Below are 27,648 nucleotides of genomic sequence, written 5' to 3' on the forward strand. Positions count from 1 at the left end.
TTAATTATCACGTATGGTAGCAACATTCACTTTCTTAAGATTTATGCATCCTCGTAACTTTCCGTTCTTCTTGGGAACTACCAAAAGTGGTGAAACCCATTCTGTATGCTCAATTTCATAAATAAATCCCACTTCTTTAAGCTTATTAATTTCTTCATCAATTTTGTGAGCAAAATTGTCATTGTTGTAAGAATAAGGACATCTCTCATTGGAATAGTATGATGGCATCCAAGAAGCTATATGCTTCTGCACCCGCTACCCTCTCGATCACATGGTCCGTTATCGGCAAAGGTTAATTATCACGTATGGTAGCAACATTCACTTTCTTAAGATTTATGCATCCTCGTAACTTTCTGTTCTTCTTGGGAACTACCAAAAGTGGTGAAACCCATTCCGTATGCTCAATCTCATAAATAAATCCCACTTCTTTAAGCTTATTAATTTTCTCATCAATTTTGTGAGAAAAATTGTCATTGTTGTAAGAATAAGGACATCTCTCATTGGAATAGTATCTACTCCTTTTAAGTCCTTGTAAGAATAAGGACATCTCTCATTGGAATAGTATGATGGCATACCTTCGGATCTACTCCTTCTAAGTCCTTGTAAGACCATGCAAAAAAATCTCTATATTCATGCAACAACCTAATTATTGCCCGTTCTTCTTGTTCATGAAGATCTATTGTTATTTATTCTACTCTTGGATCCTCCCCCTGAAAGAGCAATATCCACCCGTTTTGCATCCTCAGGTCCATCATAAGACACACTAGGAGTGATAGTCATTCTATCGGACTTCTAAACTAGTATCTTCCTTTCCTCGATCGTATACTTCTTGTAGTGGGAAGGAACACCTAAACACTGCTTCTCATTTTCGTTTTCTATGTCATTATCCGTATCCCATTCTGACAGACAATCTTTGTCCTTTCCCTTGCTCTCGTTGGTCACTCTTGTTTTTAGCTTCTTTTTCAGGTGGCATTGAACTTTGCGTTTCTATTTTGCAAGGGCATTTGCTGTCAAAGCTTGTGCACTCTCCTCATAGTTTTACCATGTTAAATTTTTGTGATGCTTGAAGGACCAAAGAGTAGAATCTGTAGCTGTAGAGCTTTCTCTTTGACGATGATGAAAGAGAGTGTGAACCAGGGTGAATTTGAGTGCTTGGTCACCATTCACGAAAGGGTTGTGTCAGACACTTTATCCGAGAATTCTTACAATCTAATCATGGAGGGAATGCCAGCTGCAAGCTTTCATCAGGTGGGGCGTGCCATTGGTACCTCTTAATCTCATGAACCTCAAGCTGAACGTCACCCAAGAATGCTCTTACAATATTTCTTCACGAATGAGAAAGGAGCAAGAATCTACTTAGATATCAACAATGTGCACTACGTGCGAGAGGATTTGGGTAATGTTGAATTCCTTGAGTAGGTGGAAGTGAGCTAAGAGGGGATAGGTATTATGATAACAAGGGCATAGCCTATATTCCAACGGAATACCCTCAAAGTGTAGATTCAATGGGAATGATAGACCTTAAGGGCAAGGGAGAGGAAGTGATGGATAGACCACCACCTGAAATTGATGTTCATGCAAAGTTTCTTTCCAAGAAAGAACTTGAATGAGTAGTGGTTGATTATCCCAAGACAAGATTGTATAGAATGATGACAAAAGATGGGGTGTTATACTACCTCCGAGAGAATGTCAGTCCTATTGAGTTGACACAAGTAAAGGAGTTCTACTTGTATAAATACCAGTTTGAACCCTTTGCTAGACCTATTTTAGTGGATAGCACTAGCCATGAGTACAAGTTCACTTATGAGAGTGACCTTAAAGGGTTGACCTACATGGGGATGCCTTTTTTGGTCATGTATCTTGGCCATGAGTACAAGTTCACTTATGAGAGTGACCTTAAAGGGTTGACCTACATGGGAATGCCTTTTTCGGTCATGTATCTTGGCCAAGCACCAGTTAAAGTGACTACAAACAAGGAAGTAAACCTCATGGACAGGGTTACTAGGATCCCAGCACCAGTGATGGATGACTCGAGAAGAATGGGACCAGTACCTGTGAAAGCTATAGAGCCTAGAACTAGACCTAGTTTAGTTTCACAACCCATGTAAAGGAATGGTGGTTTTGCAACCATTTTACAGGGTCATCTATGCCACATCATCATGTTGAGCAACCAAGGAGAGATATGCCTATAGGTGAATTTCCTAGAGGTACCCCAAGAAGAATGACTCCACCAGGGTTTGCCTTACCAGAAGTATATGACATCCCGGGAGCAAGAAGATTCATGGCCAAAAGCCTTCCGATGCATCCTTCATAGGTAGCAAAGTGTATGGCTTCTAATTATAGTGGATCGGGAGATCCCACACACATTCTGCTTCTTTTAAGCAGGTATTGAGAGCGGAAAATGTCATAGATCCCCACGTTCAGTATGAAGGATTTGGTTTAACCTTGGAAGGGACGGCCCTACCTTGGTTCCAACCTTTAAAAAGGGAGGACTATGCCAACATAGAAGCTTTGCTGCAAGATTTTGTGGAAGAGTTTTCTATGAGAGGAATAAAGCACAACATGATCTCTCAGATACATGCTTTCAGGTAGAGAGATGGAGAGAGGGTCTGAGAAGCGGCCTTGCGGTTTAAGCAATACATCGAAAGATGTCCGCCAAGAGAAAAGCCTCAAGAAGATAGACAAATTGTCTTGTTTATCGAGGGAATACAAAACGAGCACTTGAAAAAATACTTGCACTTAAAGAAGTGCAAGCACATTAGATGAAGTCACAAGGGAGGCAATCTACCTTGTAGACAATTGCCAAATTTATGGAGAAGTGTCCAAGGACATTGATGCTAAGTCCAGTGACGCAAAATCTAGTGCTACTGATAGTCAAACGGTGAGGTCAACTTCATCGAGAAATCCTGATCAACTCGCAGAGTTAGTCATGAGAAGACTAAGCCAAAACTTGAAAGTGCAGAATCAAAGGATGCCACAATGAAGAAGGTGTATGACTTATGGAGGGGAACATCCTACAGAAACATGCCCACTGACAGCGCCGCGCTCAGACAGAAATGGTGTGCAATAGAGAATAAATGGAAAAATCACACAACAGAGGAATGCTATTACAACAAAGGAGTCAGGGAAAGGCCCTATCAGCCAAACCCTGGTTACCAACAGAACCCTCCAGTGAATCCGCAGAACCAACAGCAAGTGAGGAATCCGCAAATGTTCCCTAGATTTGCACCAGGGCAAATGAATGCACAAGGGGGAGCAGAGAGACCTAAGCTAGTGTTGGGACAGTAGCCACCATTGCCAAGTGTAGACCAGGTAGCTGTGAGGATTGTTAAACCAAACCAACCCAAAGAAAGCCATGCCTTGGTGCCAACTTGGCCTTACTACGAAGAAGGGAGTTTCAGCGGTCATGTTGCTTATGAAGATAACTATGTAGCTATTGATTATGCTGACTTGCTAGATCCACAATTGCCTTACGGAGGTACTTATAGTTAGACGGAAGGATACTCTAGTGTTCCTAGAATGCTTATGTTCATAGCCAATCAGTGTGAGCCTAGACGTAGTCCTTACCCACAGAGACCCTACGCGCAAGCGCAAAGACCTCAAAGAGGGTTAGGGCCATGTGTCGGATGTCAGGGTGAACATTTGTGGAAGGATTGTCCTCTAAATTCAGCAAATTCTGTTAGAAATGTTCAACCTAATGTGAGCCAAACTATTAGTCCTGATGAATGTGGTCATTGTCCAGATTGTGGTAAAAAGCATCTATTCAAGGATTGTCCACATCATCCCGACCAAAAAGGAAAGGCTATTGTGAACATCATTGAGGTTTTTCCGTCAACCAGTGGTTCAGAGTCTAACACAAAAGTGCCATTAAATGTAGTAACAAGGGCACAAGCACAGAGGGAAGATGTCATGACTCAAAAGGATATTGAAAGAGAAGTGGACTCAAGCAAGTCTGTAAAGACTAAGTCTACGAAAAGAGCACTGCGAGACAAATACAGGTCTCAATACCACAAGAAGTTAAAGGCTGCACAGCTGAGTTGTCAAAAGCTCAAGAGCAATTATAGCAAATACCGCAGGATGAGTCAACTGTGAAAGCAAATAGGCCGGATACCGCATGAAGCAATGCCTGAAAGAGTAGAGCCAAAGGAATTCACTTCTGGAGGTTCGTTGTTAGCTGATAAGCATTTTGAGCCATTAGATGCTATTCTAAAGGCTTATGAAGCTAGGCTAGAACATCGGTATTTGACTCAAGAGAACAAGTGGAGAGCCCATCTTGATGCTGAACTAGAGAAGTCTAGGTTGGAGATGTGCATGAAGTTGATTGCGACTGCACAAATGTTAATGGAACCAAGTGTACCACAGCCTGAGTCAGATAGGATCATCCCAAATGCACTTTCGCATAAGCCACAAAAGTTAGATGGTACGAGAACAAGGGAAGAGCCTGAGATAAGCTCTTCAAAGAAACAAAGACCTCAACAAGAGGATTCAGAGCCTTTTTGTGTTGAGTGAAGAACAAGACGAGATAGGGAGAGATCTACAGAGAAGAGTTGAAAACACAACAGGATGTTCTTCCTATTCTCAACCACAACCAGTGTCGGAAGTTGAAGAAGATTGGCCTCAACAACTATGGTCGGAAGTGCATGAAGCTAGAGATGGTAGTAAAATGGGTAGACGCACTGCTTGAGGAAATAGGCCAAGGAGAGATTATGGGAGACGAGTTGCCATCAATGTATGGTGACCAAGGCATTGAGGTTACCGAAGACAGTAGAGAGGAAACACTGCGTGAAATGCCTTCTTATATAGGACCCTACAAAGCTCAGTATGATGTTGTGTATCTAAACTCATATAGAAGAACTGAAATGCCAAAGATGGATACACATAGTCTGCAAGAGTTGATGTCCACGCCAGTGAGGTGTACCCTAACGCTATCCGAGCTACTGAAAATGAAACCTCAAATGTGGAAAGATGTGGGCAAGTGCTTAGAGAAAATGGGAGTGATAGCTTCGGGAGAGACTCTTAAGAAACAAGCAGAGGACTTCGAAAACCCAAGCGCAGCAGTCAAAGTCGGTACCTCTGAACAAAGTAGGAAAGTATTGTGAAGGTGAAGATGGAAATAACACCTTGCCAATAGAATACGGTGTAAAAACCACTACTATTCTAGACAGTGGGGCAGGTGTCACCATTGCTACTAAGTCGGTTTGGGAGAAATGGGGAAAACCAGCTCTTCGACCAACGCGCTTGAAGCTACAATTAGCTGATGGACACATTGAGAGGCCCATCGGTCTCTTGGAGCAATTAGTAGTTAATTCATGTGGGATAGAATATGAGCATACTTTTGCAGTAGTAGATTTTGGTACAAAGAATAATTATGATGTTATTCTTGGTAGACCCTTCACAAATGAAAATGTTGCAAGATTGGGGCTACAATTACATCTACTTACGGCATATGGGAAATACCACACGAGTAAATCTGCTAAACCATAGCTACAGGGATGTCAATAGGACTCTGGTGGAGGATTTCGAGTCGGCGACAGCTGCGGAAACTTCACTAACATCTTGGAATAGACCAAAACAGGCTGACTTATGGGCCTGTGGAGCTTCAAAGTGCAACAGCCCTGACAAAACGAGTGGAAAGCAAACAAATCATATGAGGATTCCGAATACGTTTCGGACCCTTTCCTAGAAGAGTAGTTAGAACCATTGGAGTGGGTGCAAATTTTGGCCTCATTAGATGTGTGTGTAAATGAAACCACTCCAACCAAGTTTTGTGATGATGAGGGGTATGATATTATTCCCATTAATATGGTTAAGCCCACACTAAACGAGCCACATAGTGAGGACAAAAAAAATAGAGAAACGTAGGAGTTAGAGGAACAAATCCAGTGTCTAAGGATAAGAGATGAAATTTCTATCAGAGATTTAGACACTTGAGATTCTTCTACAGAAACAAGACAGGGCATGGACAGCGAGCAGGAAGATGAAGCATTTCAAGATGCTCTTTCTACTATGCTTGACTTGAATTTGGAAGCAGATGATGAAAAGTCAAGTGAGGAAGAAGTAGGTAGCCACGAGCATGATAGGTTGTATGATTTTCCTAATCAGAAGGCTAGAAAGCAAGGCTACTATAGGAGGAAACGAGAGAGAAATGTGCAAAACAGAAAGCCTATGCCAGAAGTGCAGAGTAAGAAGACTTATTTGAGGTTGGTGAGAGCAGAGGATTGCATAAGTGATCAAGTCATGAGAGGAATCTTACGAAAAAGCAACCAGCCTAGAAGAAAGAAAAACAAAACAAAGGTAGAGCCTAAGAAACAGTAGACGAAGTTAGAGTGCAAAAAGATATATCAGGACTTGAAGAGTTCCCTTAACCAAGAGTGGACAACTGACATGGAGAGTGAGGAGGAAACAGATTCACAACAGGATAAGATGAGCATACCCTCCTACTACAAAAAGTATACCATACAGGAATGAAGGATTGTGGTTGAAAAGCCGGTGAGTGAGCAAAAGGAGCCAGGAATGTCCTTTGATGGCCCTGAAGATGCCAAAAAGATAGACTTAGCTAAGTTAGGTGAAGAGTCAAAGCCTGTATATATTGCTACGGATCTCTCGCCTGAGGAAGAAGAAGTCTTGATCAAGACACTTAAGCAGTACAGGGATGTATTTGCATGGTCATATAAAGATTTAAAAGGGGTAGATCCTGACATCTGTCAGCACACCATTCCCTTTAAACCTGATGCAAAACCATGCAGACAACGCCCCTACACTTATATTGAGACTTTCGCCAGAAAGATCAAAGAAGAGATAGATAGGCTTAAAGATGCTGAGTTTATATATGAGATAGAACATACTCAGTGGGTATCGCCCATAGTTGTAGTTCCTAAGAAGAATGGAGAGCTACGTGTATGTGTCAATCTCAAGAAAGTAAATGCAGCTACAATAAGAGACAACTATCCTCTTCCTATTACTGATCATGTGCTAGAGATAGTTGCTGGGAAAAAAGCCTATAGTTTTCTAGATGGCTTTTCAGGTTACAATCAACTTGCAATCAAGTTGGAAGATCAGTACAAAACGGCGTTCGCCACAGAGTGGGGCATATATGCTTATTGAGCGATGCCATTTGGGCTCACCAATGCACCTGCAACATTCCAAAGGCTTATGTCTCATGCGTTCAAGGAATATCTACGAGTATTTCTGGAAGTTTACATGGATGATTTGTGTGTTCATTTGGTACTTCGTGAAGATCATATTCAACAATTGATCAAAGTATTTGAAAAATGTCGCACTTATCGCATATGCTTAAATCCAGAAAAATGTGTCTTTATGGTACATCAAGGTAAAATATTGGGCCATATAGTATCTGCAAATGGCATAACATCGGATATGGATAAGATAAAAGTCATCATAGACATGCCGAGACCAATGACTATGAAGTAGGTTCAATTATTTATGGGGCATTGTGGATATTACCGCAAGTTTATCTACATGTACGCTGTAATTGCTAGACCTCTTTATGGGTTGTTAGTGTCCTTTGTGTGGACTGAAGACTGTGAGGAATCATTTCAAAAGCTTAAGCAAGCATTGATCTTTGCACCAGTGCTAAAATCGCCAGATTGGATGAAGATTTTTCATGTGCATGTTGACGCTTCTGCTTATGCAATTGGGTGTATATTGGCACAGCCAGGAGAGGGGAACATGGATTTTCCGATTTCCTATGCTAGTAGACAGCTAAACACCGCAGAAAAGAACTATACGACAATGGAGAGAAGGTTTAGGAATGATCTATGCTGTGAAGAAATTCAGGCATTATCTCCTAGCTAACAAGTTTGTGTTCTTTGTTGATCATCAAGCTTTGTTGTACTTGGTGAATAAACTGTGTAACACAGGAAGGATTGTTAGATGGTTTATCATCTTGTTAGAGTTTGATTTCATTGTGGTAGTTATGAAAGGGACGACTCATCAAAGAGCTGGTCACCTTTCTAGGTTGTTAAATGGTGAATCACCTACAGGCATAGAGAATGACCTCCCTGATGCTTATTTGTTCAATATTGAAATGGTCCCTAAGTGGAGTGAAACCTTGATATCTTTCCTATCCATTGGGCAATTAAAGATCAAAGACGAGTTTGTGGAACAGAGCTTGATAGAGCAAAGCTCTCAATAACAGCTTTTAAGTGAAAGGCTATACAAACAAGGAAGAGAGGGAGTTTACGTTTATGTATAGAACCCTCTAAAATCCCCGCTTATTTATAGATAGCTCATATAGACATTGGGATGCATCATGGTAAGTCATGCACATATCAAAACCAAATGCATCTAGGTGTATATTGGCCAACAATGAAGTTAGATGTCCATAAGCTAATCAGTCGATGTCCCACGTGTACAGTGAAACCTCCAGTTGAATATGGAGCTTTGTTTCAGGTGACTATAGCACCACACTGAAGTAAGTATTTGTTTGACTACTTACAACAGAAACCCTTTCCTAAAATCATGTCAAAAACAAGATGAAGGGCTATACAAGTTGAAGTACAAGAATATTAGCTTATTGGTGATCAACTATACAAGCGATGCAAGGATAATCAACAGAGATTCTGTGTTTTCGAAGGCGAGTATATATCGATATTGCAAGGAGCGCATTCCGGGATAACGGGTGGTCACTTTTCCATTGATAGCACAGCAAAGATCATCATGTTTGCTGGACTATGGTGGCCAACCATGTTCATGGACGCTGAAGAGTATGTCAAACGATGTGACGAGTGCCAGCAGACCAAGATTCCTATCAAAAAAGATGAGATGCCGATGAGACCTATGATGGGGGCCAGGGCATTTGCTAAATGGGGCATAGATTTTGTTGGACCCATTTCACCGCCGGCCTACAGAGTACATAATAGTCGCTACAGACTATATAACCAAATGGGTTGAGGCTCAAGCTATGCGTAAGAATGATGCAAGGACTATGGCACAATTCCTCTATGAATCTGTTTTTACGCGTTATGGCCTACCGATTGAGATAGTCAGTGATAGAGGGACACACTTTGTGAATGAGGTGATCGAATATTTACTTGATGAATTTCTGGTCATCCATTGCAAATCAGCCCCCTATCATCCACAAGCAAATGGCCAAGCCGAAAGCACAAACAAGATCCTCTGCACAGTTATTACTAAAATTGTAAATGATCATCGTTCCGATTGGGATCAACGGTTGCACTCAGCCGTTTGGGCATGTCGAGTTGCATACAAAATAGTTTTAGGGACTACGCCTTTCAATATGGTGTATGGACTTAATGCTATTCTTCCCATTGAGTTTTTGTTGCCAACTCTACGTGTTGCACAATAGCTAGAATGGACAGGTCATGAATGGTCGTCACACGACTTGATGATCTGGAAAGACTAGGTGAAACAAGGCTCAGAGCTGTTGCAACAATTTATGCTCAAAAATGTCGCATGAAAGAATTCCATGATCGTCATGTGAAATCTAAGGAATTCTCCCCTGGAGATTATGTCTTGGTTTATACTCTTAAACAAAAGACTAAGAAATTAAAGAAGCAAGGAATGGGGCCATTTGTGATTCATTCCATATCACCAAGTGGAGCCATTAAACTTGCTACATTAGATGGTCAAGAAATGCCCAACTGGATTAGTGGATATAGATTAAAAAAATATCATGTGCCACTAACCGTTGATATGTTGGAAAGAGTTCACGCAGCAAGGTACAGGGCAAGCAAATATGAAGAGAAAGTTCAGCAAGCCCAGGCTGAAGCAAAGGAAAGAGAAGAAAAAAGGAAAATAAAGCAGCAGGAGCAAACAAAGAAAAAAACGATGAAGCTCTTTACAATAAAGAGTGTACAAGAAGATGAAGCGGAAATGGATCCCTACATTTCCGTCAAGGTGGGATCAGAGCGACTAAATTTCCATGCTTTGGTTGACTTAGGAGTGCATCTGAATGTTGTCAGTTGGAATATCTATAAACAGCTAAAAAATCAAGAGATCCAACAACAACAAAGGGTGATAACATGATTTAATGGTTCGACTAGCACACCGTCAGGATATACTGAATTGCAAATCTATGTTCAAGGATTGCCTTGTAGGCACAACTTTTTTGTGCTACCACCTGACGCACCTGCTGATCAACTTGTGCTTGGAACACCCTGGCAAAGAACTTATCAAGCCTATTTACACTGGGCCAAAAATCAGGTGTATTACACTACTGAAGACAGAGTACGCTTTATTCCCTTCGCTTCTTATAAAGAGCATTGCTACTTGTTCACATACGAAGCGTCATCGTCCAATGTAAATAAGCAAATGCAAGAAGAGGATGATGATGTTGGGCGACAACAAGGTAACTTAAAAAGTCACAGGAACAAGGCTCACCTGCGTTGACAAATAAAGCTTCAACCACTTTTCAACAGAAAGGGAAACCAAAGCTTGAATCAAGAAAAGAAACGAAGTTTGTTTGGAGACCAAAGCAACAACCAGAGCCATCAAGTTCAATGAATAATCACACCTGGTCAACAAAAAAATCTAAAGAACGAGCTACAAAGCAGATTTGGATTCCAGAGAATACACCGCGTCAACCAAATAATCAGATTTGGATTCCAAAAAATTTGCTTAAAAGTGGGACGAACAAGCATAGTGAGACAAACGGCAAATCAAATCCTGCCAATAAATGGGTTCCAAAGAAATAGCCAACAGAAAAATATGTTTACAAGTGGATACCCAAGCAAAAGAAAGTTCCATTCCACAATGCAAAGGCAAATACGTGGAAGTCAAACAAGCAGAAGGTTCCGTTATCCGCAAGAGTTGTCTATCAATGGGTGCCAAAAGTCCGATCAAAAGCTAGCCCAAAGACAACCACAATGGAACATCAACAAAAACAAGATGGTAAAATTAGGTATGTGTGGCGGCCAAAACAAAGCTCATTCATTCAACCGTCACTAAGACCACATGTTACCATTCAAAAATGAGCGGCATTATTGCAAAAGTTGCTACACATCGTCGAATGCCTTAAGCATCTCGCTTAAGACCTTCCTTCTAGCACAGCATTAATTTTTTCCATGCATTGCTGTGAACGCATATAGGGACACATTACACATTACAAGGCCATGCATTTGGCACAAATTTTCTAGCCCATGCACATACTCCAGGAAACCACACATCGTCCTAGAGGACTCAGACTAGGAGGAGGGGAGGCATTCAAATGCGGACTCCAAACAAGGAACAGGGCATTATTTTTTGGGTTTCCGAGAATTTTTTAAAAATTATTGCTATTTTCTTAGTTTTCTTGAAACTTTGCCTTTATTGCCCTGAGAATATGTGTTGACAACAATAAGGGACAAACGTCAAAGATGAGCCCTTAGGTATGCATATAGAAACTGTAGATATTGTATGTATTTAGTTTAGATTTATTTTTCTAATTTTTCTACTAACTCATTAGTATTTGTAAATATTTTTAGTTAATTTACATTATTTTCCTTCTTTTTTACCCAAAAAAAACAAAAAATCAACAGGGATATCTTGACTCCAGCTGACACGTCCCAGCACTCCTGAAACCCCTGATCTGCAAAACAACCACACACAACATCAGATCTGAGCAGGCTGCTCACCACCCAACCATGACATCTACGGGATGTGATCCCGAATCAGAAGATGTCCCCTCCGAGCCACGAGCTGAGCTACTGGCACGAACTCCCAATCAGATCCAAACCAGCCTGGTGTCCCATACCACCAGGTGGCGCTGTGAAGCCCTGGATCTGTCACTGGGCCTTGGGCTACGCTAAGATGCAGGCGCGCGTCCGCGACACAATCCAGGATCAGACCTAGCACCTGGGAACGAGACTTGCTCCCAACTGCACACTGAGAACTGAACCCCCTGGGCCTCTTTTATAGACTCGGGCCCCGGCGCCAAAAATAGCGAAGACCTATAAATAGTTCGTACCCTTGCCACTCAACCCGAGAATCAAGCCTGCCTAGCTCTAAGCCTCCCCAGGCTAACCTGAGCTAGTTCTGTGTACCTAGTACATGTCAGATACCAATCCGTGCACATGACATACTCCCCCTCCTCTAAGAACTCACTCCTGAGTTCGCTAAGAAATCCGAAAATGTTCTTTGGAGGTTTTGTAATGTCTCCCATGTTGCATCCTCCTCAACACGATCCTTCCACTTAATCTTGTATTCCGTGATAGTACGATTTCGAATCTGTCTTTCACGAAATTCAAGAATAGATTCAGGTTCGTGAGGAATAAAAGTCAAATCTGTAACTTCTATAATCTCATGAGGAGAAACAAGTTGATCATCTGCACCCAATACTTCTTTCAGTCTACTGACATGAAAGACTGGATGTACTTTAACATCAGGAGGCAATTCTAGTCGATATGCAACTGGTCCAATTCTTTTAATGATCTTGAATGGGCCACAGTATCTGGGGGATAATTTCGGAACCAAACCAGTACTTAGGCTCTTGGATTCCTTAGGAATTCTCAAATATACCATCGTTCCTTCAGAGAACTCTCTGGGTGAACGATGTCTATTAGCATAAAATCTGTCCCGATCTTGGGCACTTCTAATAGACTCCTTGGCAAACTGCAACATTTCCTGCATGTCTTGCAAGAAGTTCTTAGCAGCATCATTTTGAATCCCTTTTAATCCAACCATAACTGGTGACTTAGGTTGAAACCCGTACATAAGCATAAAAGGACTGTAACCTGTACTAGAATGCTTTGCACTGTTGTAAGCAAATTCAATCATGGGTAGATAATCTTCCCATGAAGACTGTCTCTTAGATACATATGCCCGAAGCATGTCTTCAACCAACTGGTTGACCTTTTCTGTACTGCCATCGGATTGTGCATGATCCGAGGAACTCATACTTAGAGTAGTTTCTAACTTCTCAAATACAAGTGTCCAAAAGTTACTTGTAAACTTTGAGTCCCTGTCACTGACTATGTCAGATGGCAAACCATACAGCTTGAACAAGTGGTCCACAAACTCGTGAGCCAACTGAACAGCTGAAATAGTTGTTCTTGTAGGTAAGAATCTAGCCATTTTTGTCAAACGGTCGACTATGACCCAAATAGAGTCATGACCCTTGCGCGTTCGAGGCAAACCAATAATAAAATCCATGGAAATACTTTCCCATTTATTACCTGGAATCTGTAAAGGCTGTAATAAGCCCGCGCTTCTAAGGCGTTCTGCCTTAGTAACTTGACAAACACGGCAACCTGCTACATAGTTCTCTATAAATGCACGCATCTTAGGCCAATAAAACGTATGCTTCACAAGAGACAGAGTCCTATGTATACCTGGATGTCCCGCACTAGGAGCATCATGACACTCCCAGAGAATCTTGGATTTAAGGTCCAGAACATCAGGCACACAAATCTTTTCATTCCGGAACAGCAAGCCGTTCCTAATCATCCACTGACCTCCCGCCGCCTGTATCCTAGGTGGCACAATCCCTGAGTCCTGGTCAACCATGGAGCTCCCATCCTGGACTCTCTGCCAATAAGAACTGAAATGACTATCAGTTGCGTATAGCCCTCTCAAGGATTGAAATAGGTCTGAGGATATTTCTGTAAATGACAATGCATTTACAAACTTAACTCGACTTAAGGCATCCGCCACACTATTCAACGAACCCTTACGATAACGTATTTCGAAATCAAAATCATGCATTAATTCTGCCCATCTAGCTTTCCGTCCTCTCAATTCTGATCCATCACACACATACTTAATTGACTGATGATCAGTCAATACAAGGAACTTTGAACCATACAAGTAGTGTCTCCAAACCTTGAGAGCATACACTACAGCATAAAGTTCCTTCTCGAGTGTGGGCCAACGATATTGAGTGTCGTCTAGCTTCTTACTCTCGAAAGCTACAGGTCTGCCCTCTTGGAATAGAGCTGCCCCAATCGCATGATCACTCGCATCGGCCTCTAAAACATAAGGCCGGGTAGGATCGGGTAATGCAAGAACGGGTGCTTCCTTAATAGAAAACTTCAAGGTTTCAAAAGCCTTGTTCATTGCATCATTCCAAGGGATTGGCTGAGTAGACCTGCGTCCACGACCTTTCAATATGTTGGTCAAGGGTGCCGTGATATGTGAATAATCACGCACTGACTTCCGAAGAAATACCGTAAATCCTAGGAAAGAACGAAGTTGTTTCACAGTCTGAGGGATAGGCCATTCTAAAACCTTCTGGATACGATCCAGATCAATGCTAATACCTTCAGAAGAAATCTTGTGTCCTAAATAAATGATCTCCTTCATAAAGAAGTCACATTTACTCATCTTGGCATAAAGCTTATGCTGTCTTAGAACAACTAAGACAACCCGGAGGTGTCCTATATGATCCTCAAGCGTTTTACTATATACCAAGATGTCATCTAAGAACACTACAACAAATTTGCCCAGAAAATCCCTGAACAAATCGTTCATCATCTGCTGAAAAGTAGCAGGAGCATTGGTCAAACCAAAAGGTAATACGAGGAACTCGTAATGACCATAGTCCGAAATGCGGTCCTATCTATGTGTTTAGCATAGATACGGATTTGGTGATAACCCGTACGCAAATCAATCTTAGTGAAATACTTCGCTCCGGTCAAACGGTCTATCAAATCATCAGAACGAGGTAAAGGATAGCGGTTCTTAATTGTAACTTTATTTAATCGTTTATAATCTATACACATTCTCCAGGAAGAATCCTTCTTCTTTCTTAAGAGGACAGGTGCACCCCAAGGTGATTTACTTGGGCGGATATAGCCCATATTCAGGTAATCCTGAAGCTGGATAGCTAACTCATCCTCCTCTACCTGGCTCATCCTATAAGGTGGTACACTGATAGGTTGAGCCCCTGGGACTAAGTCTATGCGATGATCTACTGCCCGTTCTCGAGGTAAACCTTCCGGCAGTTGAGCTGGGAATACGTCCTTAAAATTATCTAACAACATTCTCAATTCCCGGTGTTCAAACACTCTTAATTCATTCTTGTTAATTACCAAAACAACAAATGAAGAAAGTGGAATCAAAACACACTGATAGACATCATAATGAGAATTGTTCAATATATTCCGAAGCTGCATCGCAGATACAATAGGCCCCTGAGAAGGGGAAATCTTATCACACTGAATACAAAATTGGATGTCCTTGTCTACAAAAGAAAGCGTATGCTCCGTCCATTCGATCTGGATATTGTGGGTTTTAAACCACTCTATCCCGATCAGCAAGTCTACATGCTCTAGATGCATAACATAACATGTGAGAGCTCCTGTGTAGGCTTGAATCCGGATGGGAAGCGCTTCAACCTTGCGATCCCAAAACTACTTCCCGGCTGGAAGCTGCACCTCGTAGGTGTGGTCGCTAGGTACTGTGGACAGCCCCATCTTCTGCACAAATTTGTAATTAACAAAATTGTGAGAGCTGCCCGGATCAAAGAGAATGTGAACCGGTTGGTCCATAACTTCTCCATAAACTCGAAAAAGATCATGGGAACCAAATAACGAAGTATTGAAAGTACAATTACAAGAGAGTGGGCAGGTAATGACATTTACTGAAATACCTGTCATCGTGACTTGGTTTGCTCCCTTGGCTGCGGTACGTGGACCCGCCTGGAGCTTCGGTCCTAGCACCAACTTTTGGTTCTTCCGCTTAGGACACTCATTCTTTGTGTGGCCCCGCTCCTCGCAATAAAAACACCGGCCTTCTTTCTTGAGCCTGAGAGTGCGCAGGAATCGGGCCTTACCATTCTTTGCTGGAGTTAAGCTTTTCCTGGAGGCGTTGTCCGTAGACTTCGTCTCCCCAATACCAGTCGCATGCTGAAAAAACTTGCGTTTATTCTTTCCGCTCATCTCGGTAACTGTGGTTGCCTTGGTACCGGCCATGGTATCATCATATATGCACGCATATGTCATGGCCTCCTGCAACATTGTGCACTTGTTGTTCTTTATCTGCAACTTATAGGAGTCTGGCAAACCATCCACGAAGAAACCTAACAAGGTTACTGGATCCATTTTAGTGGCCCTGGTTTGCAGATCCCTAAATCTTTGAAGATAAACTTCAAAAGTTAAATTCAATTTTGACATATCGAGGGCCTTGAGCTTGCCGATGATATCGTAGTCATCTTCCTTCTTCAGGAACTCCTTCCTGAAGATACCCTCAAAATCTGTCCAAGTATCAGGCTTAGGCTGGAGTTCTTTCCACCAAAGCAAGGCTTTACCTGACATAAACCCTGCTGCAAGCTGGATCTTTTTCTCATCTGGATAGGGGTGAAATTGGAAGTGTACTTGCCACTTGTGCAACCAAGTGTCAACTACCTCCTTTGTTCTTGATTTTTGGTCACCTGGAAAAGGATCCGGAGTGATATTCGGGCCTAGCACGGAAGCCATGGCATCCACATGCGTGAGTGCTTGAACCGTGCTAGCCAGAAGAGTCAAAGTTGCTTGTATCCCCTGGAGTTGCTGTGTCAACCCCCATTGATTAGCGTTGACCTGCTCAAATTTACCATCAAGAGCAGTCGTAAACTCACTGAAGGCTTTCTTAGTTATCAGGTCGTCATAGAGACCCTGATCCTCCTCTCCCACAGGAGTGTAATCCAAGTCCTGCTCTCCCATGGTGAACTCGGGATTTTGAGCATCAGACATGGCTGAAATCTGATTTGATTACAAACGGAGAGAAATAACTGACTGAAACGAAGCACAGAGGAAGATGGAGCAGAAGAAAACCGTCCCGAATGAAGCTGACGGAAGGAGATGCTGAAATCTGGCGAATCGGAAGACCCAGAGTCACGGAGCCTCCCCGAACCCGCAAACCGGATGCGCAGGCTGCAGTGGAAACTGTACGGTCTGCTGACGTGGCCTGTACGGCTGCTGATGCAGGCCGTACGGTGGCTGCAGGTACTGGCGCAGTCTCTGTTCGGAGCAGCAGCAGGTATAGGAGCAGGCGGAACAGTCCGTACAGGCTGTACGGCTGTTGCAGAAGCTGTACGGACTGTTACAGAAGCTTCGGGAGCTGTGCAGGGCTGACGCAGGCAAGGGCAGATGCAGGGGAGCTGATCGAAACAGGGCGCAGGCTGTATGGACGAGGCTGGCTGGGCACGAAACTCGAGGTGAGGTCTCGATACTCAAGGCTGCTTGTGGGTAGCCTAGCACCCAGCCCCCACCTATATAGGGTGCAGGGCTGCCTTATTTGGAAGCTGGGCTTCCAAAAAAGGCTGAGCCCCTCCAGCTTTGGAGGGGTGCTTTTTCGAAAAAAGCACCTGAGCCCCTCCAGCTTTGGAGGGGTGCTTTTTCGAAAAAAGCACCTTCCTCCTGCGCAGACTGCACGCAGCCCTAGGCGCAGGCTGTTCGCAGCCTATTGCGCAGGCTGTGGACAGCCTATTACACAGGCTGTCCAGCCTCTACTGCCTCGTCTACTGCGCCCCTTCCTAGGCTCCGCATCCCTTCCTCCCTTGCTGTCTATTTCCTGCACATCTCTCCTACTTTTCTGCTCTCTTTCTCCTCCCTCTGAACTTCTCTCCGAGGCCTTCAGAAATTTCGATTCTCTCTCACTCCTATTCTTCTTGCTTTTCCAGATATCTGTTCACCCCTTCTACCCCAGGTAGCCAGCAAAAACGCAGCAGGAAATTTCGAATTTTAGGGCATACCTGGAAGAGAAATCCGTCAAAATTCTCGCATCAGAAGTTCCTACCTCAAGAGTTGGCTCTGATACCAACTGACACGTCCCAGCACTCCTGAAACCCCTGATCTGCAAAACAACCACACACAACATCAGATCTGAGCAGGCTGCTCACCACCCAACCATGACATCTACGGGATGTGATCCCGAATCAGAAGATGTCCCCTCCGAGCCACGAGCTGAGCTACTGGCACGAACTCCCAATCAGATCCAAACCAGCCTGGTGTCCCATACCACCAGGTGGCGCTGTGAAGCCCTGGATCTGTCACTGGGCCTTGGGCTACGCTAAGATGCAGGCGCGCGTCCGCGACACAATCCAGGATCAGACCTAGCACCTGGGAACGAGACTTGCTCCCAACTGCACACTGAGAACTGAACCCCCTGGGCCTCTTTTATAGACTCGGGCCCCGGCGCCAAAAATAGCGAAGACCTATAAATAGTTCGTACCCTTGCCACTCAACCCGAGAATCAAGCCTGCCTAGCTCTAAGCCTCCCCAGGCTAACCTGAGCTAGTTCTGTGTACCTAGTACATGTCAGATACCAATCCGTGCACATGACACCAGCGCCCCACAGGTTCATATGGATTCAAAAACGGAGCTCAGAAAGAGAAGATACGACCAAAAAAGTTAAATTGCGGAAACTGTTTTTTAAGCTAAAATAGCCAACTTTGCAAAAAGTGGAGAAACAGGGTCATACGGTGTCCATTTTCAGAGTTTTTCGACTCGTTGGTCGTCTAACACAGGTTTTAGGACCAATGGTGAGGTGTTAGCCATAGGTAAGTCGGGGCCCACGGGTATGTATAGTCTAAGTCTCTCTTAAATTTTCATTTTTGCTGTTCACAAAAGAGAGGAGAGCTTGGAGCTTACTTGGCCGTGCACTTCCGACACCTCTTACGACCTGTACACATCACCGTCCTACACCAGCTATGAGAGGTAGGTTCTATACCTATATAAGTTTATTTTTGAATGCACGGTCATCATGTTTGAAGCCGGGGTAGGGTGTAATCAATGTGGGCACGACACTAGGTTAGGTCAACCGAACGGGGTAATGGATGCTCCAAATCATACACAAATCATAGGGAGCAATACATTATCTTAGTAGACAAAGCCTAGGTGCTCATAGGTCCCAATGGGTGCACAGGGAAACTCTAGAGATGAAAATCGCGATTTTCATCAAGGTGCCCAAAAAGCCAGACTGACTCAACAAAAGGCATTGAGGGATAGAGACTAACTCTCTTTTAGCTGACTCTTCAGAGATAGGAGTCAACAAGGGGCAAATAAAGCCACATGGGAAAAGTGGTAACAAACGGTCATTTCGGCCATAAACCTCAACAAGTTGATCCAAAGACCACAAGGGCTGATGGGCAAGGCCTGACAAAGACATCAAATGAGGGGATGATGCCGCAAGTGCATTAAGCAAGTCCAGAGCAGCAAAGGAATCAAAAGAGTGACTTCGCTCGCAACAAAGCATCGTATTCAACAACGAAGAATACGGGACAAAGCAAAATGCTATAGAATATGTTCATTTAAGTTGTTTAACATGTGTGAATGCTTGCATGTGTATTTAAAGTTCATTTAGCAGCAGTAGGTAGAAAATCGCGATTTTCTTCTTACCACCTACTAGAAGGCCATGACTGCAAACATGACCACATGCATAGCTTCAAGGAAGCATTTTGAGACCACACTAATGAGGAAATAGTGAATAAAGTACTCTGGAACAAAATAGACAGTATTTTCAATAGTCAGAGTCACGAGTGCTTAACCAAAGCCAACCACAGGTGTAAAGTTCAAAATTTTCAACTCTAAAGCTTAGGAACCATGTTTGGGAACCTTGGCGTGGAAATCGCGATTTTCATCCCTAGAGCACAGGAAGCTGACAAACTAACAACTGACCTTATCAAGAGTTTTACTATGCTCATTGTGAAGCATCTAGTGAAGTTATTGAAGAAAATGTAAGAAAACATACCAAGATGCAGTACTCAGCTCATTTTTGGAGCGTAAACCTCAGTCTCGGGGGTTAAACAATGCCCAAGTGATGACATGGCGGTGATGAAGGTCTAACTAATCAAAATGAAAGTGCTCAAACATTCTAACTTATATTTCTCTCAAGCAGGAAGATAGGAGGTGAAAATCGTGATTTCTTCCTTTTCCTATGCTTCTTAGAAGGTGAACACATGCTACTAGGTTGTGAGTTAATATACTACACTACAAGACACCTCTACACTCACATGGAGAAAAGATGCATTTTATGAGATGTTAGGAGAAAATTGCGATTTTCTCTCTGAAGTAAGCAAAATATGTCAAAATCTCATCAAATCCTATGGGTGAGCTTTACAAGTTGCCATGAGATCAGGTGTGAATTTTTATGCTCATTGAAGTTATAGAATCCAAGGATAGGAGAGAATCGCGATTTTCTCTCTGAAGTCAGTCTTCTTCACTCAAATTCAACACTGACCGTACCTATAGGATCGGCACAGCCTTTGTCACCAATCAAGTTTTTGTACATATAAATATATTTTTATTTGTAAGAGCATAAGTTGTGATTCCAAAACTATGCTCAGTTCTAAAATCAGATATGTTATGTGCTTGCTTTTGAAGGTCTAAGGTTATGTGTGATCATAAGGTTATTTATAGCAAGCCAAAATGAGAGGTGGCTAATAAAAGAAGCCAAAAGCATGCTTAAAGAGGGGAATAAGGGTGTTCATTCCAAAGACGTCTCCCTATATATGAAAAAGCTGTCGTCGCACCTATTACATAGCCCTTCACGAAAACGGCCATAACTTGAGCTCCGGTTGTCAGAATTGCGCGACCCTGGACTCAAAACAAAGATCTCTTTGAGCTCTACGTGTCTATGGTAACATCTATGTATTTTAAAGAAGTTACTTGTGTTCTGCAACAATAGAATATTTGTTCGCCTTTGTTTGGCAGGTTCTTGAACAAGAGCGAAGATTGCTGCTGAGAAGATAGAGAATCAAGAGAAGATGGCGAGATGCAGGCTTGTTGGTCTTGCATGGCTCTTGTGGTTCATGAGGATCAAAAAGAAAGTAGCAAAAAGTTGCATGAGAGGGCATGCAAAGAAGGCTACTCAAGGACTTGCTCGCAAGAGCATGATGGTGATCAAAAGAACACCAACAATGGTGTGATCACAAGAGTTGCATGCGTAAAGCCACTAGTCATGCATCAAAAGCACCATATGTGTATCTTGGTTCTCATTATGGCATCTTTATGCCGATATTTTATTAAGCATCTTGTATGCTACAAGTAATACAAAAGCCCTATGGGGGGGGGTTGGCCATTCCAACCCTCAATAGTGTGTCGTCTCTTTCTCTTTCTCTCTCTCTCTTTGATGTTTTGATGATTTAAGCATGTTTCTATGAATCTCTCGTGTTTTCTCAATACAATTGATTCTTTTTTTGAGTGGTGATAGTTGATATTTCCGGGAACCCTCCATAACATTGGTATCAGAGCACAGGCTGGCTTCTTCTTCTATGGAGGAGCCCTATCTAAAGGACTCCACCATCTCCAAAGAAAGGGATTCAAAGACCTCCAGAGGTAAGGGAGTCATAGTCGAGGAAGACTATGATTTCAAGGGAGAGGTAATGTCACCAATTACGTTTTTTATATTTTTATATTACGTTTTTGTACATATAAATATATTTTTATTTGTAAGAGCATAAGTCATGATTCCAAAACTATGCTTAGTTCTAAAATCGGATATGTTATGTGCTTGCTCTTGAAGGTTTAAGGTTATGTGTGATTATAAGGTTATTTATAGCAAGCCAAAATGAGAGGTGGCTAATAAAAGAAGCCAAAAGCATGCTTAAAGAGGGGAAGAAGGGCGTTCATTCCAAAGAAGTCTCCCTATATATGAAAAAGCTATCGTCCGCACCTGTTAGACAGCCCTTCACGAAAATGGCCATAACTTGAGCTCCGGTTGTCAGAATCGTGCAACCCCGGACTAAAAACAAAGCTCTCTTTGAGCTCTACGTGTTTGTGGTAACATCTATGTATTTTAAAGAAGTCACTTATGTTCTACAACAACAGTATGTTTGTTCGCCTTTGTTCGACAGGTTCTTGAACAAGAGCGAAGATTGCTGCTGAGAAGATAGAGAATCAAGAGAAGATGGCGAGATGCAGGCTTGTTGGTCTTGCATGGCTCTTGTGGTTCATGAGGATCAAAAATAAAGTAGCAAAAAGGTGCATGAGAGGGCATGCAAAGAAGGCTACTCAAGGACTTGCTCGCAAGAGCATGATGGTGATCAAAAGAACACCAACATTGGTGTGATCACAAGAGTTGCATGCGTAAAGCCACTAGTCATGCATCAAAAGCGCCATATGTGTATCTTGGTTCTCATGATGGCATCTTTATGCCAATTTTGTATTAAGCATCTTGTATGCTACAAGTAATACAAAAGCCCTATGGGGGGGGTTGGCCATTCCAACCCTCAATAGTGTGTCGTCTCTTTCTCTTTCTCTCTCTCTCTTTGATGTTTTGATGATTTAAGCATGCGTCTATAAATCTCTCGTGTTTTCTCACTACAATTGATGCTTTTTGTGAGTGGTGATAGTTGATATTTCCGCGAACCCTCCGTTACGGCCTCTACAAAGCAAAGACCAAAGCTAGAGGAAAGTGTAAGCACAAAGGTCAAGAAAAGGGCAGAAAACAAATTATAGGCTTAGGACCAAATCGTGGTTTTCTACTTAGATATGCATAAGTGTGTTTTAATGAATGTGTGATTATTTCCCATGATTAACTTAATGAATGTAGTACTAGAGATGGTGCTTACACTGTGGATCTTGAATACACGTAAGAAGCACGCAGACCATGTAGTCTCCTCCAAAGAAGTGGAGCAAGAAGAAGAAGAAGAAGAAGAAGCTAGAAGCACTGCCGCCTTACATGCTATTGATGGACTCAATCAGGGAGACGACAAGCTACATTGAGCAAGAAATGCTTCTATAAGAAGGCACAGCCATTTATGAAGGAATTTACAAAGATGATGCGGGCAACAAAGTGGTGATACCACTTATCCCCGAAGAAGCTTATAGAGCTTTTGGCCGTGCCTCAGTGGGAACGGAGCTAGAGATTTTGGATCTACACAATTTATTTCAAAAATTTCCTTGTGGAGTCGATATCTGGAGAGCCCATGACTTGTACTCCAGCATAAAAGAAGACAACTCTGCACAAATCACTGATTTCCAAGAGTCCAGAGAAGAGAACGATGAAAAGGTACAAGTTTTGATCACAAAGGACATCATTGCCACTACGTTGAGTGTTTCAGCAGAAGGCATTTCTTTCAAAGAAAATAAGAGCCTGGGATTCAAGGTTTTCACAAAGAAGGGGTCCGCAGCCACATTTGCAGACATGACAAGGTAGGACATGGCGCTGCCAACCAAGATGTTTATGCAATTTTGCATGTTTGAAGATAAACCGCCTGCCAGATTTACCACGCCTAATCACACACTGGCAATCAACTTCTCTTCGGCTGCAGCATATCCTACTGCCGTGAGCTTTGATTACGCTGAGTACATTCTGGATCTACTGACAAAGAAGAAAAGGCAAACAAGAATATCTTACTTGGGAGCTCCAGAAGTTCTCACCAGAATAGCATATCAAGCTATTGGAAAAGCAGACCGGCTGCCCCATGCGCCGCCACAAGTGGTTTGGCTTGAAGGAGCTGAAGAGGAAGAAATATCAATTTTGCAGACTGCTCCTCGACTCCGGACAAAGCGAAAATTTGAGGAAGAGCTTAAAGCAGCACAAGAGGCTGAAGCTGAGCGCGAGCAAAAAGCCCTCGATGCGAAAGGCAAAAAACCTATGTCAAGCGCGCAAATGGCACAAGAGGAATTTGTCCAGAGGGAGGCCTGAACAAAAAGAAAGGAAGACGAGTTCAAGAGGCGAAGAGTTGAAAAGGGAGACTTCACAAAAAAATGGGTTCCTGAAGGCATAAGAAAAGGACCAAGAACAAAAAACCCACAACAATTCCAGACCTTTGAAGAAGTTTGGGAGGAATACGAAAATCTTGTCAAAACCCTAAGCTCTTCCATGCCTTCAGAATATAAGGAAGATTCATGTTCTTCTGATATGAATTCATCCTCCCCAATCAAGGTACTATCTAGTGAAGATGATGATGAGCCACCTCCCTTGAACAGAAAACCCCGAACATTCAGGTTGCCTCAGCCTCAAGACCAGCTGTAGGTGCTGGATGATGATTTAAACTCGCTACCGGAAACAAAAGAACTTGAGGACCCAGTAACTCATGCAAATGAGCCAACTGCAGTAATTCCTCCATTGCCGCCTTCTCCAGTAACTCCACCACCACCACCTCCTCAAGACGTTGAGCAGATTCAAATGCCAATCATAGAAGCTCCTTCAACAAGTCTGCCTGGCTGGGAAGACATGCAGATCTATGAAGATCAAATACACGCTCTCGCCAGCTAGATGCACAATATTGCTAAATGCTAGCTACTGGATTATAATCGATTATAGAATCAGGCACAACAGTCAGAGGAGGAGGTAAAAAGGCTAAATCAAATGAATATTCAGCAAGCACAAGAATTAAGAGCTGCCTTGGCTATCCAAAGAGAATACACAAGCCAGATTGATACTCTGAATGAAATCATAGAAAGTCTATCAAATCAAGTTGAAGACCTGCATAACAAAGTCCAAGTAGTTGAGGAAGAATGTGAAATGAAAGACGAGGAAATTGCTGCTCAAAAAAGAATGATAGAGAAAATCAAAGCCACGCCCAGGATTTCAAAAGGCGCAGAGACAAGCTCTTCAGCAATAATAGATGCAGATAAGAAGGTCAAGGAACTTGAAAGAGCTTTAAAAGTCGAATAAAGGATGAGGCGCGATGCCACCGCATCGGCGATTGCCAGAGAAGAAGAGTTGACAGAAGAGAATGTGAAATTGCAAAGCCAGATCGAGGAGCTGCAAAGACAACTACAATAGTGCAGGCCACAGTTGTCCCCTGTCAGGCAACCCGATTCTGAAGATGATGATGTCCAACAGACGGACCAGGGAGAAAGTTCCAAGACAAGGACCTTAACTGAAGATGCATCACTTATGTGACTGAGTAGGAAATAGAGAACCTGCAGAAGATTAAAGAAGCTTTGCATGAGGATCACTGGAAAGAATCAGTGGAATGGGAGAAGCGAATATTACACTTAGTCAATGCAACCATGCTTAGGCCAACTCAGGTTAATGAAATCTGGTATGCACGGGCTCTCCCATTCCCACTAATCAAATATGAACTCTTCCGGAGCAGAGCTATGACAGCCAGAATGCATCGTCAGGATGCAGAACCTCAACAATGCCATCCAAGGTGGAGAAAGGTGTGGCTCAAAAGACACCTAGAGAACATTAATGTCAAAGAAATATGAAAGAGACATGTTATCTGAGTATTAATAATTGCTTGGATGTTTGTACTCACCATTAATACTCTACAGCCACCCGCTCTATCTTGGTACCTACAACAACTCTTAACTGGTTAATTTGACAGTGATTGGCTCAAGTTTTATACATAAAACTTTGGAATGTATGTGAAACCAAATGATTTATCTTACCAGAGGATGGACTCACCCACTCAGCTGTATCCACTGGTAAGATAAATCCTGCATTCAATAACTTGTCAACCTCCTCCCTCAAAGCTTGCGTCTGTTCTCGCCCCATTCTTCGAAGTTTCTGCTTAACTGGTTTCACATCTTCTTTCAGCTCTATCTTCAACTCTGGCCCCTTAAACCCCCGGATTTCCTCATAGGATGTAATAAACAAATTTGGAAAGTGAGATAACATTTTCACATACCTGAATTTCTCCTCTTCTGTAAAATCTGTGCTGAACATCTTCTCCATCAATTCTTGTTTCTCCTTTACCTCTATCTTTGGTTGTAACAACTCTTCAATCATTTCGTATGAACCTATGGTATCTTCCCTCTCAGCATTCATTTCATAAACCTCTTTGTCATCTTCATCACACTGCTGTTCAGAATCCAAGAAAGCTACCTCCACATCATTTTCACTTGAGGCAGTAGTAGACGAATCTGTCTCCAGATCAGAGGAACTCGTAGACGTCTCTTCTCCACTAGTCTCTTGTGGTTTTTCCAATACATTGTCTACGGGTTTTCTGCTATGCATTTCAAAAGATTTTTTGTTTCCTCGTCTACTATGCAAAGAGATGGTTCCATACCTCCAGTCCTGCACTGCTCCAACTGCACGCAACCAGGGCTGCCCAAGAATTATGGGAAATGCTCCCAAACCTGCAGGCATAACATGAAAATCCACGATGACCTTCACGTCAAAAGCCTCTATCTCCACCTCCTTCACCATGCTGAGGCACTTAACTTTTTGATGATTCGCCATCCGGATCCGAAAACCTGAAATTCCAGAAACTTCTAGGCCAAGCTGCTCTACACAAGATTGGGTGATTACACAAATCTGGGCTCCACCATCCACATAAGCTTGTCCGAGTGTTCTGCCCTTACTCCACACTTCCACAATGGGACAGATACCAGGAAGCTCCTCGATGGACAGTACTTCGACTGACTTCTTCTTTGTGTCCTTCTCTGTTGGATTTACCAAGCTCTTCCACTGCCTTCTTAACTTCGGCACCATCTCTGTCAATTGCCCAAACGTGATATTCGCCTTTCTGTTCGCCATGTCAGCTTTTAGACTGTAACTTGTTTGTCCATCTCCTAAGGGAAAGTCTGACACTTGGAACTTTCTTCATGGCCTCCGCGTTCTCTTTGCTTTTACATCTTCGCCTTCTTGTTGCTTTCCTTTTTTGTGATTCGAACCAACTACACCTTCCCTTTCATCAGTAGTACGTTTCCCAATGGGCATTACATCTCCTTCTTCTTTTACTTGAAAATTCTCCAGAGTTACAATACTTACCGCTTTTGCCTTCCCTTTCTCCTCAGTAGTAGCCCTACTAGTACCTGCTTGATCTCGAATGTCAATCCCAAAATCATTAGATCGATCAGGTAGTTGCGAAGGTAGCGGATACATGTCGCCGCCCATCCGTTGAGGCTTATCACACTCGGTACTCAGATGTCCAAGCTCTCCACAATTCCAGTATGTGGGGACGAAACGTCGGCCTCTTCCACGACCTCGTCCAAACCCTACTTGTCCATCTCCTACCTCTTGGTTGTTGCCTCTTCCTCTGCCACGACCTCCACCTGTTCCTCCCATCAAACTTATACTTAAGTTTTTCATGAGATCAACTACCTGTTTCACATCCTGTCGCAGACCTTCATCCGCACTTGCAGGTGCCATAGGCATGCCTTGATTAAGCTGAGGGACTGCTTGCATGACCTGTACTTCAGCAGGCTTCACTCTCTCCATCACAGTGCTCAAAGGGGTAGTCTCCACCCTGCGAACTTCCGATTGAGCTACAACTGGAATCATCCCCAACTGATTCATTCGCTGCAGCTTCCAATCCTTCTTCAGCTCCACCTTCCAGCGGATGCTCTCTTTAAGCCCAGCTATAAACCTGTCCTTTTTCATCATATCTGGGGGCACCTGACCTTCCCCCAAAGCCTTACACAAATTTTCCCAAAGCAGAGAGAACTTCTTGACATAAACATCCAAAGATTCCCACTCACCTTGAGTCAGTGCCTGTACCTCGTGCCAAACTTTATCAGGATCCTCCACTTTCCTGAACTTGTTACTGAGCGCAGCCTTCAACCCTACCTCAGTCATGTCGACACGCGGAACCGCAACTTTCAAAGACTCCTCATAGGTCCTGTACCAGATTCTAGCATCCCCTTTCAAACAAATGCTCAGCAATCTTAGTACCTGTGCGGGATCATCAATATGATTGCTTATGCAAGCTAACTCCATCCTCTCCAGAAAATCTTCCACATCTTCACTCGGACCACCATAAAATTCTGGATACGACATCATTGTATCTGACTTTCACCCTCAAACCAAGAAAGAAGCAGCTGGAACCCTTCCTTCACAGCTTGGCCTTCCTCAGTGAGAGAAAACCTT

General features: G+C 43.0%; 1 pseudogene; it reads right to left on the reverse strand.

The window, feature by feature from the left end:
• On the reverse strand, nt 1–26,664 carry LOC147894891 (uncharacterized; annotated as a pseudogene).
• Nucleotides 26,665–27,648: the final 984 nt, after the last annotated feature.

Source organism: Dipteris shenzhenensis, chromosome 13 (assembly GCF_047967505.1).
Source record: "Dipteris shenzhenensis isolate YYH24624 ecotype China chromosome 13, Dip_SZ_1.0, whole genome shotgun sequence".
Classification (NCBI taxonomy): Eukaryota; Viridiplantae; Streptophyta; class Polypodiopsida; order Gleicheniales; family Dipteridaceae; genus Dipteris; species Dipteris shenzhenensis.